This window comes from Staurois parvus, unplaced genomic scaffold (assembly GCF_062004578.1).
Source record: "Staurois parvus isolate SC_StPar_1 unplaced genomic scaffold, SC_StPar_1.0 ptg001181l, whole genome shotgun sequence".
Lineage (NCBI taxonomy): Eukaryota > Metazoa > Chordata > Amphibia > Anura > Ranidae > Staurois > Staurois parvus.
Window position 1 is genome coordinate 1,505,632 of NW_028318977.1, and position 17,847 is coordinate 1,523,478.

At 42.5% G+C, this 17,847-nt stretch overlaps 1 long non-coding RNA gene across 1 annotated transcript; it reads right to left on the reverse strand.

The window, feature by feature from the left end:
• Window positions 1–7,311: 7,311 nt before the first annotated feature.
• Window positions 7,312–16,351, reverse strand: LOC149438562 (uncharacterized). Its single transcript, XR_016307889.1, has 2 exons — window positions 16,197–16,351; window positions 7,312–7,463 (listed from the first exon to the last, which is right to left on the reverse strand). It is a non-coding gene; the product is annotated as an uncharacterized LOC149438562 (long non-coding RNA).
• Between the last annotated feature and the right edge of the window lie 1,496 nt (window positions 16,352–17,847).

Sequence of the window (17,847 nt, forward strand, 5' to 3'; positions counted from 1 at the left end):
ACAAGAGAATGTCGTCAATATATCTCCTATAGAAGACCAATTCTGGCCAGTCCCTAGAGTATATAATCTCTTCCTCCCAGAAGGACATAAATAGATTGGCGAGGCTGGGGGCGAATTTCGCCCCCATAGCCACACCCTTTACTTGTAAATAGTATTTGCCATCAAACCACATGTAATTCTTAACCATTGCAAATTCAAGTAGTTCTATAATGAAATCAATATGTGTAGAACCAAGAGAGCTTTGTTGTCTTAGGTAACATTCTGCGGCTCTCATCCCATCTGCATGGTTAATGTTACTGTACAGCGATTCAACATCTGCTGTAACCAATATTGTAGATGGAGTGATAACTGCATCCTTAATGGCATTTAGGACCTGTTTGGTGTCCTTGAGATATGAAGGGGTGTGGACCACTAGTGGCTGGAGATAATGGTCTATGTATTGTCCGATCTTGGAGCAAAGGGAATTGATCCCACTGACAATTGGCCTTCCTGGGGGTCTCAAAGGGTCCTTATGAATCTTAGGTAAGATATAGAGGATTGGTATTTTAGGTGCCTTGGGACAGAGAAAGTCCCTTTCTTTTTTGTTGATGGTATCTCTCTCAAAACCTGTCTTTATGATAGCTTTCAGGGCGTTCTTAAAGGTCGTTGTAGGATTATAATTGAGGGGAAGATAAGTGGAGGAATCTTTCAAGATATTGTATACTTCCTCCATGTAATCCTGTTTGTTAAGGACTACTATTCCTCCACCTTTATCCGCAGGGCGGATGACCAAGTCATTTTTCTCTAGCAGTGTTTTAGTTGCATGTTTAAGACTTGCATCCGCATAAACTTTTTTAATCTGTAATTTCTGTAAGTCTCTTAAGGTTTGATCTCTAAAAAGACCCACTGCAGAATTCGTTTGTGGTGGAGGGTTGAATGTGGATGCGTTACTGAGGTTAGAAGAATTCCTATTTTTATTCATAGTTAAATCTTTAGCAATGGGATTAGTTAGAAAATGTCTTTTTATGGACAATTTTCTAGCGAACTTGTGCACGTCTATGAACGTCTCAAATTTGTTAAGGGATATAGCCGGCGCGTACTTTAATCCTTTGTCTAGGAGCTTCAGTTCATTATCTGAAAGGGATGTAGTACTCAAATTAAAAATACCTTTACCTATTATACCTTCCTCCTTTTTTGGGTATCTATGTATTCTTCTTCCTCCTCTCTTTCCTCTTGGTCTACGCTCCTTTTTCTTATCCTGCCTGGTCCTAAAAAACGTTGTTCCTGATTATTATAATAGTGGTAATCATTAGTATTATAAACCCTAGGAGTTATTGGAGGGTAATAGTTAGGAGCAGGATTTCTCGGAGGGTTGTAAGATTTTTTGTGTGGTTTCTTATAGTTCTTATTATGATTCCTTGGAGAGGGGTAGTACCCTTTATCATTAGATTGTATCTCAGGTCCCTTACGGTGATACCCCCCATGTTGAGCTGGTCTAGCAGGGCTGTGTTGATAATTCCTCTCAAGAGGATATGGTTGGTTAAAATTTTGCGGCGTCTGATAGTTATTGGGGTGCCACCTAGAGTCTCTAAAACCCACATTAGTGTCAGGTAGATTGGATAGTGGTTCAAACCTATTAGAGGTTTTGATCTGATGGTCATTCTTATTGCTATTAGCATTTCTATTCCTATTTTTATTAGAATTTTTCCCTTTTGGGAGTGGTAGCTTAGGTATAGGAGGTTTTGGGGACCTAGGTGTAGGTGCTGTAACAGGTATTTGCATGGCATCTAGGGGGTCCTCTTGCCATTTAAAAATCAGATTAGACTGGTAATCATTTAGATCACGTTGATACTTTTTTCTTTTTTTATTTTTTCGTTCGTTTTCTATGTGCTCCAGGTGTTTCTTTAATTTGTTAGACTCAGAGGTATATTCCTCATTACTTTTGTAGGGGATTAACCTTTCCCTAACTAAGTTAATTTCTTTGTCTAACATGGCCAGTTTCTTTTTCTTTCTGGCAATGATGAACTTCAGCAGATCTAAACCAGCTAAGTTAAAATACTGGTGCCATTCTGCCACTGCTGCAGTGTCATCAGAGTCAGGAGTAACATTCCACCTAAGGGCTCTCGGGACCATATGTTCTCCAACATATCTCTCTAAGAAGGAGACGTCCCATAGAGTTTTAACCTCCGTGGTGGTGAGATTGTTAAGATGTAAAAAAATACCCCTAAGGTCATTTGATTCATGGGTATGGGTGAAAAAATCAATAGGTATGGCAGCTCTTGAGGCTCTAACATCAAAAATATCACCCATCCTAAATAGGAAAGCAGCTTCAAACTAAAATCGGTAACAGACGGATAAATGGCTCTATATTTAGGATGTATCCGGTCTATAAACCAGAGACTCTGGATGGATAGTTGGATAAATGGCTCTATATGTAGGATGTATCCGGTCTACTAACTAGAGGCTCTGGATGGACAGTTGGATAAATGGTTCTATATTTAGGATGTATCCAGTCTATAAACCAGAGGCTCTGGATGGACAGTTGGATAAATGGTTCTATATTTAGGATGTATCCGGTCTATAAACCAGAGGCTCTGGATGGACAGGTGGATAAATGGCTCTATATTTAGGATGTATCCGGTCTATAAACCAGAGACTCTGGATGGATAGTTGGATAAATGGCTATCTACATAACTTACCTTATCATGTTCATGTTGCCACTTGCTACACAGTAAAATATTAGATCCTCAAAGGTATGGATAGCATGTATAGGTTCAAAATGGTTTGAATTTCTTTATTGTGTATCTAGGCAGTTTTTTGCTTAATATGGACTTTGGTGAAGGTATCCTCCTACTAAACCTGGAGCCTTGGCTTCAGTTACTATCTTACCGCTGATATGGACCCAGCTGGCTCCTCTTCATTTTAAACATTCATTCATTTCTGTGGGTAGCTACACTCATAATGGTTCCAGCGGTCGCTTGGAGAACAGCTCTCCCCAACATTAAAATCAACAGACCATGCTATTCTGTTTATGTGCATGTAGCTAGGTTTAATCCCCCCCCCCCGGGTTTATAAGAGTCCCTCAGGCTCTGGCAGTGTGTTCCTAGCTCCATCTCTGGCCATGCAATTATAAGGTGTTCTCACTGTCTCCACTGGATCCTCTTACTATTATCCATTACAATGGAGGGGAGTAGGACTCTGTGGCAGGTGAGCAAATTGAGCATTATAGTGAAGAGATCACTGATGGGCCCTCACCTTTCATCTGGCCCAGGTGTAGGAATGCTCACACTGTCCTGTCAGCATGGTGGATTGGTAGGTGCTCAGGATGTCCTCCCTAAGAGACCTTGGGCATAGTGAAGATCCTTCTTTTCAGCATCCTGCCTGTAGGTTGGCTTCCCTCCCTGGGGCCCCCTCCCAGACTCCACACTCTAGCCTTCTCTCAATCCATCTTCCCTCTGACTTCCCTGCTGCAAAGACTCTGCCACATTTAAAGGTTGCTCTTAGCCACCATGCCCAGCCTCCTGTATGGGTATTGGCCACATGCCCTCAAACATGCATATCTGGGCCTCCTCCCCTCCTCCGCCCCACTTCCAGAATATTCTCTAAGTTTTAGAAGGGTGGTAGGGCTCCAAAATCCCTGACCTGTAGAGCCTGTTCTGAGGTGAACTCACTCCCTCCCTCCCAGGCTGACTCATCCCAGGCTGCTATCCAGCCTGACTAACAAACAAAAAAACCCCCACCCTAACTACCGAGAGGGCGCTACATAGGTGATTCAGAATTACATTTTGTTCAGGAAGATATTGACGGTTTGGCTGTGTAGAATTTGCTATATGTCCTCTGAATAGTTATTAAAGCTGAAGGTTTGGACTTATGATACTGCTGAAATTGAATCTGTTGGGTGGTGGGACTGGGCCTTTCTGTCCTTATGTCTTTGGGAAGACCTTACTGTCAACTGAATGTGGTGAACTGCCTTATTCCTGCCAGAATCTCTGTAGGTGGAGCCCATTCAATGAGCACATCTGGAATGTATTCTGCCCCAAGTAGTTATTCCTTCATCTGAAGATGTTATGGCACATTGTAATCTTCACCACCACCTTCCTCCAGACCTCACCCTTTAATTCTGGTTTAGTAAGAAAGGGGCAGGGATTAAAATAGGGATTACAATGTTTCTTGTATCATATTGTATTGTTCTGTCATAGCCTCCAGTCTTCTAGGAAGGCTTTCCACAAACTTTAGGAGTGTCTGTAGGAATTTGTGCTCACTTGTGAGGTCAAGTACTGATGATGGACGAGAAAAACTAGCTCACTATCATCGGTCCAATATTGGTACCTGAATATGGGTACAAGATCCCTCAGACGCAGCCCAAAATGTGGAGACTGATATAAACACAAAGTGGGACAACCCAATGATAGCAGTCATGGTTTTGAAATGGGAAGTCCAACAAGATCATATAGGTTTAGAAGATGGACGCCACTAAACCGACCCCAGGAGTCAGATGCATGGATGGCTTGGCCTCAGCCTCTGTGATTAAGCCCCGATGGCTGTGGCAAAATGTGTCAGAGGGCCAAGTCATCCATGCGTCTGGACCATGGGGTTGGTTGAGCAGCATCCATCTCATCCTATCAGATTCAATTGATCAAATTAGAATCAAATCCCCCTGATGAAGCCACGTGACCAGTGGCGTAACGCGTAGGGGTGGGACTGTAACGTCACTCGGAGGGAGTCAGTTCGTTTGCCGGACCACGGGTGTATGCCTCTGACAGTCAGCGGAGGACTCGGTTCACATTGTGAGAAGATTTTTGAATACAACACATGTGAGTGTTATACTTGGAGTCAATAAAGCCAATCTGTATAAAGGATAAAACACCATGTTGAGATCTTTTTCCTATGTGGAGAGTCGCATGGAGATGAGAGCATAGAGGAGTTGAATCCTCTGGAGAAGGGATCAATCCCACAGCACATATCAGTTACAACGGATATCTATTATTCCAAAAGAAAAAGTCCTAATCAAGTAGGTTCCATAGGAGGAGAACCAAAAGCGTATATAGCCTAATTGCAGGCAGATAAGGAGGTGAGCGTACATCTGCACTAATGGGAGGATTCACAATCAGTCACGGATTTACATGCAATATGGATTGAAGATTAATTTACAGCACAAAGTCACTTTTATTATATGGGACATTATTTTCACAGATGCATTTATTTATTTATTCATGCACATTGATTATTTGAATAATTTTTTATTAGTATAGTAATATTCATTTTTAATCACAGTATTATTTTAGTATAATCATGGAGGTTTTTCAATAATTTAATTTTTTATGTCATTTGATTTATCATATATACAATTTTTTTCTGCATATGGTTTTTAAGACTTAGATCAAGTGATTTCATATATAAATTTAAGTGTTTTGGGAGCGCAACATTATAGGATTTTATTTCACATTTTTTCACATTGGTAGTTATGTGGTAAATGTTTGCGATCCGATCATATAGAGGACATATATTTTATGGTGTATATTAGGGAGACTTTCTTTCCTTTTTTTGTTTTCTGGCTCGCAAGACGTTATAGAGTGGCCAGCCCAATCCTCGGATCTTCATCCAATAGAAAACTTGTGGGGTGACATCAAAAATGCAGTTTCTGAGGCAAAACCAAGAAATAGAGAAGAACTGTGGAATGTCGTCCAATCATCCTGGGCTGGAATACCTGATCACAGGTGCCAGAAGTTGGGTGACTCCATGCAACACAGATGTACAGCAGTTCTCAGAAATAGTGCGACTACAACCAAATATTCATGAAGTCATTCAAAGGAAAGCAAAATCTTAATTTTTCAGTTTATATAGTGAATGTTTGAGTTTGTAAAGAAGAATACAAACACTGCAATTTTTTTGAACAGTCTAATATTCATTTTTCTTAAATTTTTTTTAGAGGAACAACACAAATTTGATGTATTTTTCTTCATGTTTTGATTTGGAATAGAATGTGTCGTGTTCCCAATGCATTTGTGTGGATGGAAATAAAAGCTATTAGAAGGATTTTGAGCTTTATTCACTTTTTTCAACACACTGCTATTATTTTGAACACAACTGTAGGTGTGATGGTCAGGGGTCCACAGACTTTTCATCATATATATTACTTTACACTGCAAGCTTTTTTTTTTTTTTTTTTAAGAGAACATGGTGCTCCTTGAACTTTCCTTTAAGGAAGAACTCCAGGAATGAGATGAGTTTAAACACATACTTTTGGCCAGCTTGGCTCAAATGAATTATCCAGATGCCCCCTCCGTGTTGCCAATGGTGAAGCTGTAGTTCATTGTTGTGGCCTATGCTATATACAGGAAGTGGCATCCTCTTCCAGCTGGTGCTCAAGCACCTTACCCTATGTGCACCAAATACAGAGAGTAGCTTGCTGCTGCCCATCTGATAAAGTTAGAAGCAGTTTGTGTATACTGTAAATATGAATACCCGAACTGTGCACAAGGAGAAAACATACGCGTGAAGGGTGGAAGTTTTCTCAGTTTATTTTATGGTCTTCTAAAGACATTATACAGTTAAGAGATAAGAGTTAGATCAACGTGTCAGTTGTCAAAACAAGACACGTCTCTATTTTAGGTGCTCAAGGTACCTGTTAGCCATATGCCCATAAGAATAAGGAACAATCTTTGTATTCCTGTGAATGCAGCTGGAAAAAGAATACTTTAAAAGGGGATTCTGCATTTATACCTGATACAAAATGGGGTCTCCTAAGCATAACTCTGAGCGAGTCCTACTTGCTCACTCCAACACTCAGGAGAAGCCTTGTATTTGTTTCAATGCATACATGGTGTTCTCTGATTGGAGAGGGACAGCCAATTACACCACAATTTCATCTTTGAGAATGCTGAGTTCTCAAAGAGTTATTGCCTGCCTCACCATGCACAAGACTGTACCCTGCAGAACCCTCCCTTCCTGCTCCATCTTTTATCCATCCTGGTGCCTACTTTCTACATGCCTTCATCCTTCCTCCACTGATGGCATCAATAAATTCTGCGCATGCCAAACCTCACCTGAGATCTGTCAGGGTGGGCACCAATGCAAGAGTCGACACCTGACGCCACTCAGATTACGTGATCTGCAGATCCTGCCACAATGAGGATGCCGGGGACCCAGTAGCAACTGGGCATTCTCATCTCTGCATCCTCATCAGAAATAAACTTCATCATGCTTCAGAGAACCTGGAAACAACAATTTGGAAACATATAAGATGTACTTTGATGTGGGGAAAATTCTGATTGTAGAGTTTTGGTTCCACTATAAAAAAAACCCCTGTAAAGATGCAGCCACAAATCATCATGGAGCAGAATTGAATTATCCTTTATTATGTATAGTAGTGTCATATACAAGGTGACCTCTCCCTGATCACAAAGAGTTAATTCCACCATAGTGTGTCATCAATCAACTTGCAGCTTCAAGCTTCTTGTTTCCCTTCTTGCCGTGACCTCAATCTGTGGATGGAAAGACAATGAGAACATTAGTCAAACATTGTTGCTGCCATCCCACCATCAGTTCTGGGCACTGAGATCCTGGCTATGAAGAAAAGTCTTCCCCTACGCTCCTTAAAGCCCTTACCTTAACTAATGTAACCCTAAAACATTTACCCTAAATATAAAAACCTAAGCACCAACATAACCAAAACCCCAACACTAGATATCCCAGTTGGAAATCATACTTACATTGTCATTAGGGATGAGCTCTGTTCTGGGCACTGAGATCTGGCTACAAAGAAAAGTCTTCCCCTACACTCCTTAAAGCCCTCACCTTAACTCACATAACCCTAAAACATAACCAAATATTTACCCTAAATATAAAAACCTAAGCACTAATCTAACCCAACTCCCAACACTAGATATCCCAATTGGAAATCATGCATTGTCATTGGGGATGAGCTCTGTTCTGGGCATTGAGATTCTGGCTACGAAGAAATGTCTTCCCTTAAATTTCTTAAAGACTTCACCTTAACCCAACCCTTAGACTACCACCCTTGCCTTTAACTTCAAAACCTCATCGAAAAATGAAACCTTCACCTAAAACATAACCAAATATTTACCGTAAATATAAAACCCTAACCACAGTCTAACCCAACCCCAACACTAGATATCCCAGTTGGAAATCATACATTGTCATTAGGGATGAGCTCTGTTCTGGGCATTGAGATTCTGGCTACAAAGAAAAGTCTTCCCCTTTGCTCCTTAAAGCCCTCACCTTAACGCACGTAACCCTAAAACATAATAAATATTTACCTTAAATACCAAAACCTAAGCACCAATCTAACCCAACTCCCAACCGTAGATATCCCAGTTGGAAATCATACTTACATTGTCATTAAGGATGAGCTCTGTTCTGGGCACTGAGATTCTGGCTACGAAGAAACGTCTTCCCTTACTCTCCTTAAAGCCCTCACCTTAACTAACATAACCCTAAACCATGACCAAATATTTACCTTAAATATAAAAACCCAATCACCAATCTAACCCAACTCCCAACACTAGATATCCTGGTTGGAAATCATGCATTGTCATTAGGGATGAGCTCTGTTCTGGCCACTGAGATTCTGGATATGAAGAAAAGTCTTCCCTTACACTCCTTAAAGACTTCACCTTCACCCGACCCTTAGACTACCACCCTTACCTTTAACCTCAAAACCTCATAGAAAATTAGACCTTCACTTAAAACATAACCAAATGTTTACCCTAAATATAAAACCCTAACCACAGCCTAACCCAAACCCCAACACTAGATATCCTGGTTGGAAATTATACATTGTCATTAGGGATGAGCTCTGTTCTGGGCACTGAGATTTTGGCTATGAAGAAAAGTCTTCCCCTACACTCCTTAAAGACTTCACCTTAACCTGACCTTTAGACTACCACTCTTACCTTTAACCTGAAAACCTCATCAAAAATTAAACCTTCACCTAAAACATAACCAAATATTTACCCTACATATAAAAACCTATCCCCAGAACTAGATGCAAATCATGCGTACATTGTTATTAGGAATGAGCTTTGAGTTTGGGCCGAGAGAGTGTTTGAGAGTTGAGGTGTTCGAAGCTCAGTGAATGGATGAACACAATAAAAAAATCCTCAAATGTGGACATAAAGGCCCCCTATAGGCATCCCTTTAAGGGTGTCTATGCTCCAGGGGAGGAAAAAAGCAATGTTAAAAAGTTGCCTAAAGCTGCAGATGGATTGGACCCCCCCCGTCAGGTTTTTATTGCTGCCTGTGCCCCCGTTAGGGAGATTCACCCTCTCTATTTGTCCTATTTACCATTATCATCAAAAGTAAAAATTTATGGAAAATCCAAGCTTTTGGGCTGACCCCAGATAGAGGGCAAATCTTCCAATAGGGGACTAGTTCTGGTGACCTTGGGGAGAGGGGAGGGGGCAATTTATTCTCTTAATCAGTAGGGAATTCCTCTCACTTCCTGTGTTTATTATTGTACAGAAAGTGAAGGTAAATTTCTGCAATGGAACACAGATGGAAAAAAAAATAAATAAAAAATCTCATAGGGTTTATAAATCTTCCTTACTCCATCCAAAATTTTAAAAAAATGCCTATAGTTCTACGTTATTCCTAAATATATACTGTTCCTCTAAATTGTATCATGTCAAGTATTTATTTATTGCAACGATACTGACAGGTCCTCTTCAAACTAAGTCATACACTCACCAGCCACTTTATTAGGCCCACCTGTTCAATTGCTTGGTAACACAAATTAATCAGCCAATCCCATGGCAGCAACTCAATGCATTTAGGCATCTAGACGTGGTGAAGACGACTTGCTGAAGTTCAAACCGAGCATCAGAATGGGGAAGAAAGGGGATTTAAGTGACTTTGAATGTGGCATGGTTATTGGTGCCAGACAAGCTGGTCTGAGTATTTCAAAAACTGCTGATCTACTGGGATTTTCATGCACAACCATCTCTAGGGTTTACAGAGAATGGTCCGAAAAAGAGAAAATATCTAGTGAGTGGCAGTTGTGTGGAGGAAAATGCCTTGTAGATGTCAGAGGTCAGAGGAGAATGGGCAGACTGGTTGCTGCGACATTCAGATGGTAGGGTCAGAATTTGATGTAAACAACATGAAAGCATGGATCCATCCTGCCTTGTATCAACTATTCAGGGTGGTGGTGATGGTGTCATGGTGTGGGGGAGAATTTCTTGGTACTAGTAAGTGCCCGGTGAGTGGAAATCGCCCAGAAGAATTCTTAGAAACTGCTCTCACGCCGGTACATGATCCCTATATGGGTAGTAAACTTTGTCCCCTCTGCATCTCCTGTGTTTTTGGGAACTGGGCACCCTTCTCCATATTTGGTGGACATGCCCCAAAGCCCTGAAATTTTGGTCCTGAGTCTATACAATGATCCGCATGGTCCAGAATGTTTTTGAACCCTGGGAAGTGTTGCTGCATAAGTCAATCTTGTCTTTGGATAAAGCCAAGAGGAAACTATGAGGTTTACTTTCTTGGCAGACCTTGGCCAAAGCCTAGCACCAACCATTCCTTAAAGTCCAAAATTTAAAACCATGACACCCTTCGCCAAATTTGTTAAGATTTGGGATCCATGGATAGCCTAGAATGACCATTTAAACTTGGACCATTCTTTACTCTTCATATGTATGTTTGGACGGACATCTTTTGTGCGGCCGCACAAGATTTCTCCCCCCCTCACCCTCTCTTTCCCCCCAGGCAAGCCTCCCACCTCCCTCCCTTTTCTTCCTCTCTACCACCCGCCACAGATTTTGGGTGGGTATTCTGCACATTCTCCCCTTCTCTCTCACCTTTCACCCGTCTTCGGTTCTGGAATGCCCTACTTTTTCTACTGCCTTCATCGGGGCATACTCGCTCATTGTTACCGATGGAGCTTCTCCCAGCTTCTCGAATATGTTCAGTAGGGATGGGCTGCAACATAAGTTTGACTCGAACATGGGCCATTCTTGTGTTCACTGAACACATGAACAGTAGGGGCGTTCGGTAGGCTGTTCACTCTCCGAGCCCCACAATGCACTGCGGCCTGACAGTGCATTGTGATTGGTCAACCACAGGTCTGATGCAATGCTTTGACCAAAGCATGTGATGACTGTGGCAATTGTGTGCTTAGACACATGGATACTGACAACCATTTTGTTAATGTCTACCATCTTGTATCATGATCTGAAAATATCATTCCACTCCGTCCCCCCTCCCCTTTGAATGGAATGTGGTCTGTGTGTGCACTGGGGTCACAGGTGCATGGGCACAGCTGAATAAGCTTCATGGTTGTAATTCCCAATTAGCCTGGTGCCAGAGTGTCTCACAAACACTTTCTTCTGCCGGGTCATAAAACCATAACTCAGTTGGTCACGACCTGTAAACATGACAGCAGAGAGTGCCATAAAACGTTCATCCCACATGAGTCACTTTTCATCCAAATTCATAAACTTCAAAAGGAACTGGACACATTGATATAAAGTATATATTCAGATAGGTCATTTTAATACGAGTCACGACACCTTACATCCCTATGTAGCGTCTACAAGAGGGTAGAAATCAATATATTTTATCCAGAGTGGCAGGATATGCTATAATTTGGTATCTGGATGTTAAGAATATGATTCTGCATATTAATCTGCCAGTTGCTAGGATGCTACCTGTACCTATTGAAGGTTATCGACCATGGTATAAACTTGTAAGGGATTTGGTCATATCCTGGGTCTCCGCCTAACACCCATCCCCAAATGAGGCGATAGGCTCTTTGCTTTCAAGAGACACTCCTTTGGGATACTAGAAAAAAGGCTGACATGCCTGGAGAGAAGTAAGAAGAGATTTCTCATTTTCAACATCAGGAACCATCTGGGAGAAAGGCAACCTTTTGTTCGGACACTTGGACTCTGCTCAGACCAAGGACTTCTGCAAGTATCCTACCTTCTGAAACTTCTTTCTTTTATTTCTCTGTTGTTTTATTACTCTTTATATATACTGTATATGCCTCTTGCCTCTGTAGTAACCTCATTGTTGTTGCATTCTTTTCTATGTCCAGTTCAGCTCTTTGGATGTACTATGATTCTGGAATGCCCTACTGCTTCTACTGCCTCCATCGACTCATACTCCCTCATTAGTGGTGTTACCGATGGAGCTTCTCCCAGCTTCTCGAATATGTTCAGTTGCCTGCGCCTTACAGTTTGAGATGTCATTTGCAGTGTCACCTCTTCTCTACTAGGTGGACCTATTTCTATCGTTTTCTTGCCTCTCTAACCTCATTGTTGTTGCATTCTTTTCTATGTCCAGTTCAGCTCTTTGGATGTACTATGATTCTGGAATGCCCTTCTTCTTCTACTGCCCCATTGACTCATACTCCCTCATTGGTGGTGTTACCGATGGAGCTTCTCCCAGCTTTTCGAATATTTTCAGTTACCTGTGCCTTACAGTTTGAGATGAAATTTGCAGTTGCACCTCTGCTCTAGTTGGTGGACCTATTTCTATCATTTTCTTGCCTCTGTAACCTCATCGTTGCATTCTTTTCTATATCCAGTTCAGCTCTTTAGATGTACTACGGTTCTGGAATACCCTTCTACTTCCCCCATCGACTCATTCTCCCTCATTGGTGGTGTCACCGATGGAGCTTCTCCCAGCTTCTCGAATATGTTCAGTTACCTGCGCCTTACAGTTTGAGATGTCAGTTGCAGTGTCACCTCTTCTCTAGTCGGTGGACCTATTTCTATCGTTTTCTTGCCTCTGTAACCTCATCATTGTTGCATTCTTTTCTATATCCAGTTCAGCTCTTTAGACGTACTATGATTCTGGAATACCCTACTACTTCTACTGCCTCCATCGAGTCATACTCCCAAATTGGTGGTGTTACCGATGGATCTTCTCCCAGCTTCTCGAATATGTTCAGTTGCCTGCGCCTTACAGTTTGAGATGTCATTTGCAGTGTCACCTCTTCTCTACTAGGTGGACCTATTTCTATCGTTTTCTTACCTCTGTAACCTCATTGTTGTTGCATTCTTTTCTATGTCCAGTTCAGCTCTTTGGATGTACTATGATTCTGGAATGCCTTTCTACTTCCCCCATCGACTCATACTCCCTCATTGGTGGTGTTACCGATGGAGCTTCTCCCAGCTTCTCGAATATGTTCAGTTACCTGCGCCTTACAGTTTGAGATGTCATTTGCAGTGTCGCCTCTTTATTCGGTGGACCTATTTCTACCGTTTTCCTGCCTCTGTAACCTCACTGTTGCATTATTTTCTACAGTATGTCCAGTTCAGCTCTTTGGATATTCTACGTACGCCCAAAGGGTGAACCTTAAATTTTATGTTGATGGCTGGGGTAGTTTTTTTTTGTTCACTCGGCATGAAAGTGACAGTAATGTGGCAGCTCCATAGCTGCCGATCACTTTCACAGAGTCAGCAGAACGGTGCTCCCTTTCCTCCCGTGGTTCCTGGGATCACCGCTCTTACTGGAACCTGGGAACACAACCGCTGGCTAAAGGAGCTGTGCAACCAAGGTATATCCATGCCTACATACAAACAGTGAAACCAGAAGTGATGTCACTTCTGGTTTCCGATGCACCTTTTCCTAGCCAGTACAGCCAGGGGATGCATCTAATCAAGCTGATCTGTTCTTGGTTAGATGGTGTGAAGGGCAGGGGAGACATAGGGGTCTATTAGACCCCTCATATTAAAATGGAAACAAAAAATTGCCGTAGCCCCGCACACCTGTGCAAATGCAAACGCAAGCCCAGGGTGTGCAAGCGTATGTAAACCGTGGTCGCACCACACGTATAACATAGCGCCACGATCGTTAGAGTGAGAACAGTGATTCTAGAACAAGAGCTCCTAGTTCACGCTAAACTGATGAGCTGTAAATGCTTTTAAAACATCATCTATGGTGATTTTTGAGCACCGTCGTTTTTGGCGACATCGCGGGCTCACGCAATTTTAAGCCATGGGATGTTTGATATTTATTTACTCGGTGCAACCTCATTTGTTTTGTATTTTAAACAAAAAAATGGGCATTCTATTGTGTGTGTTTGCACTAAAATTCATTTTATTATATTTTCTTTCATGAAAACCTGCGTTTAATGGACAGCTGCAAAAATATCATGTGACGTAAAAAAATTGGCGGCTATCACTTTTTTATTCTGCAGGGACTTTGTTTTCAGAATATATATATATATTATATAAATGTATTTATTTATATAAATATATATATTAATTTATTTATATATATATATATATATATATATATATATATGTATATATAAATAAATATATATAAATATCTGTCTATTTGTCTATCTATCTATTTATATATACATATCTATTTAAAAAAAAATATATATATATATATATATATATATACAGTATATATATATATATATATATATAAAATGTTTTGTGGAGGTGTTCAGCAATTGTATTGCCAAACATTTAGTTTTTTACATGGATGCAAAAAAGAAAAAATTTTTTCTGGAGCCGAACTGGATATGTGAATGTTTTACACATCCTGTACCAACACTCAAAAACCCAATACAATTTTTGTGAAATAAACTATGCTATAAAATCTGAGAGGAGGAGATTAATTTGTGGTGCGCACAGATGCTACATGTAAAAAAAAAAATTAAAAATCAAACAAAAAACAAAAATAAAATAAAAATAGTATAGGACACCTTCAGTTTGGGACATTTTGGAGCTCTAGTACTTAGGGGAGGTTCTCTGCTAGGTTGCCATGGGCAGTACCGGGACAGGGTCGTGCAGCGCCCAAGGCGAGGATCCAGACTTGCTCCCCCAATGTTAATGCATGTCGTAGAATGGCTGTGCCTTCTATGGTAGCTCAATAGGCACTGGCCATCTCCTGCTCTATGGTCATAGCTCTGCTCCCACATCCACCTTCCCGACAATGGAGCCCCCACTACCACAATACAATGCCCTAAACCTCTCTAACCAATAGGAAGGCTTGCATTGTGAAGGTTTCCAATAGGACACCCTGGCTTTGGGACAATTTGGAGCTCTAGTACTTAGGGGAGGTCTTTTGCTAGGTTGCCATGGGCAGTACCGGGACAGGGTCATCCAGCACCCAGGGCAAGGATCCAGAATTGCTCCCTCAATGTTAATGCATGTCGTAGAATGGCTGTGCCTTCTATGGTAGCTTAGCAGGCACTGGCCATCTCCTGCTCTATGGTCATAGCTCTGCTCCCACCTCCACCTTCCCAACAATGGAGCCCCCACTACCACAATACAATGCCCTAAACCTCTCTAACCAATAGGAAGGCTTGCATTGTGAAGGTTTCCAATAGGACACCTTGAGTTTGGAACATTTTGGAGCTCTACTACTTAGGGGAGGTTCTCTGCTAGGTTGCCATGGGCAGTACCAGGACAGGGTCGTCCAGCGCCCAAGGCAAGGATCCAGAATAACTCCCACAATGTTAATGCATGTCATAGAATGGCTGTGCCTTCTATGGTAGCTCAGTAGGCACTGGCCATCTCCTGCTCTATGGTCATAGCTCTGCTCCCACCTCCACCTTCCCAACAACGGAGCACTCACTACCACAATACAATGCCCTAAACCTCTCTAACCAATAGGAAGGCTTGCATTGTGAAGGTTTCCAATAGGACACCCTGGCTTTGGAACAATTTGGAGCTCTAGTACTTAGGGGAGGTCTTTTGCTAGGTTGCCATGGGCAGTACTGGGACAGGGTCATCCAGCACCCAGGGCAAGGATCCAGAATTGCTCCCTCAATGTTAATGCATGTCGTAGAATGGCTGTGCCTTCTATGGTAGCTCAGTAGGCACTGGCCATCTCCTGCTCTATGGTCATAGCTCTGCTCCCACCTCCACCTTCCTGACAATGGAGTCCCCACTACCACAATACAATGCCCCAAACCTCTCTAACCAATAGGAAGGCTTGCATTGTGAAGATTTACTATAGGACTCTCTGGGTTTGGGACATTTTGGAGCTCTAGTACTGAGGGGAGGCCTTCTTCTAGGTTGCCATGGGTCCAGAATTGCTCTCCCAATTTTAATGCATGTCTTAAAATGGGGGTACCACCTCGCATCTATTATTTTCTCCCTTGCTTCTCTGCTCCCAGGGCAGCTGTCCCTCCTGCCCCCCACTCCTTGTCCCAGGCCTTGGCCATGGGGCACACAGACAACAATCATTGATAGACGGGGAGCCATGTTTGGCACCGCTGGTGCTCTTACGTATGGGGTCTTTGCATTCCTTCCAGCAGCCGTTAAAGCAGCATTTCTTCTTATCCGGACATTTGTAGTCATAATGGCACTTGTAGTTCTCCTTGGGTATCTTGTACGGACAATGAGCGTGGCTGGGTGGAGGAGTTGGACACCTTCCCGTTTTATCCTCTAGACAGACAGAAAAGTTCCTCGTTACCAGATCTTCATATCACTTTCCTGAGTATAGAGTCATCAGTGACAGTTGTGGATAATGAGATGCAGCATTTTTTGGCCTCCCAGAACCTCAAAGACCTCAGATAGCCATTATGCTAATTATATGGGGGAGTGTGAGGCTCTCTGATAGGCCTGCGAGGGGTGACGTCATCATGCCTTTAGGCAATCAATGGCATAGGCTAGCCATCATCAGAACATTGCATTAGACTTGGGAAAAGGGGGGAACCAGGAGTGGGGTGAGCTAGAAGCAATGGGGGATGGGGGTTCCATTTCTTGATCTGTAGAAGTCGAGCAAATTTTTTTTCGGCACCGGAAGCTTTTGTGAGTTTTGGACCAAACCAGCGAAGCAGAACTCAGAAGGTCAGGGTGTTTTACGATATAGGAAACATTTAGAAACGGTACCCCCCCAAAATTCATATTTTGTTTTGAATTCCTTCTGAAATTAGCAGTGCACTTCCTGCGCAGAGGCACATATAATATCAGTGCACTTTCTGTGCCTAGGCACTTATAGTATTAGTGCACTTCCTGAGCCTAGGCACGTCTAATATCAGTGCAATTCCTGTGCCTAGGCACTTATAGTATTAGTGCACTTCCAGTACCTAGGCACTCATAATATCAGTTCAATTCCTGTGCCTAGGCACTTATAACATCAGTGCACCTCCCATGCCTAGGCACTGATAATAGTTCAATTCCTGTGTCTAGGAACTCATTATATCAGTGCAATTCCTGTGCCTAGACACTTTTAATGCCAGTGCACAAGTCAATAATGGGAAAATACACTATATTGCCAAAAGTATTTCCACGCACATGACCTTTAATGGCCCCCCAGTCTTAGTCCGTAGGGTTCAATATTGAGTTGGCCCCGCCCTTTCCACGCACATGAACTTTAATGGCCCCCCAGTCTTAGTCCGTAGGGTTCAATATTGAGTTGGCCCCACCCTTCGCAGCTATAACAGCTTCAACTCTTCTGGGAAGGCCGTCCACAAGGTTTAGGAGGGTGTCTATGGGAAGGTTGGACCATTCTTCCAGAAGCACATTTGTCAGGTCAGGCACTGATGTCGGGGGAGGAGGCCTGGCTCACAGTCTCCACTCTAATTCATCCCAAAGGTGTTCTGTGGGGTTGAGGTCAGGACTCTGTGCAGGCCAGTCAAGTTCCTCCACCCCAAACTGGCTCCTCCATGTCTTTATGGACCTTGCTTTGTGCACTGGTGTGCAGTCATGTTGGAACAGGAAGGGGCCATCCCCAAACTCTTCCCACAAAGTTGGGAGCATGAAATTGTCCAAAATGTCTTGGTATGCTGACGCCTTAAGAGTTCCCTTCACTGGAACTAGGGGGCCAAGCCCACCCCCTGAAAAACAACCCCACACCATAATCCCCCCTCCACCAAACTTTACACTTGGCACAATGCAGTCAGGCAAGTACCGTTCTCCTGGCAACCACCAAACC